Raw genomic sequence first — 1,058 nt, 5'->3', positions numbered from 1 at the left:
TAACAAAAGATTGATTATTATCAAACCATGGATTGGAGATCAAAGATTAGGATTCATCAAACAATTTGGACTGGTGGTAATGTTGGCAATTATTAATCGAGCTAGAGACACAAATTAGATACAAGCAACCAATGGTCTTAGAAAATGGAGAGATATGGAACTCTGAGTAGACTGAAACCACGCATGATAAAGGAAATTCTAATTTCTTACTGATAATTGGAATCACGAAAATATGGAGAAGAGTCAGTTGACTTGTAATATGGCGGACTGTGGAATATTGATGGATCCGGAAATGTGTTTTTACTCCTATTTCGGACCGTCTATACATTGTTGGAGAAAAAAATTATTGCTAATATATGCCCTTTGAGGACAAACTGAAACTGCACACACTAGTTTAATAATCACAGCATCTCTTCAGTATGGAAGCAGACCATTCGACCCGCCTTGTCCACATCGACCCTCCAAAGATCATCAAACCAGATCCACTCCCCTGACGTATTGCTATAAGACACAGGAGGGCTGAGTTACAAGGAGAGGCTAGATAGACTGGAACGTTCTTCCCACTGGAGTGTACGAGATTGAGGGATGAACTTATAGAGATTTATAAAATCATGAGTGGTATATTTAAGGCGAATGGCAGACGTCTTTTCCGTAGAGTTGGGGATTTCGATTCGAGGGTACATTTTTTTCAGTTGAGAGGAGAAAGATTATAAAGATACATGAAAGGCTACTTTTTAAACACAAAAATGGTTCTTATGTGGAATGAACCTCGAGAGGAAATGTTGGAGGTGGGTACAGTTGCAACTTTCAAAAGACGTTTGAATAAATACATGAATAAGAAATGTTTGGAAGGATATCGGTCAAGTGCAGACATGTAGGAATAGTGTAGTTTGGAATTTTGTTCGGTCTGGACTGTTTGGACTCAAGGATCTGCTTCCGTGCTGTATCACCCTATGATTATCTATCTATCTATCTATCTATCTATCTATCTATCTATCTATCTATCTATCTATCTATCTATCTATCTATCTATCTATCTATCTATCTATCTATCTATC

Source organism: Rhincodon typus, chromosome 42, assembly GCF_021869965.1.
Source record: "Rhincodon typus isolate 14 chromosome 42, sRhiTyp1.1, whole genome shotgun sequence".
Classification (NCBI taxonomy): domain Eukaryota; kingdom Metazoa; phylum Chordata; class Chondrichthyes; order Orectolobiformes; family Rhincodontidae; genus Rhincodon; species Rhincodon typus.
The sequence above is the reverse complement of the archived record's forward strand: the minus strand, read 5'-3'. Positions refer to the sequence as shown.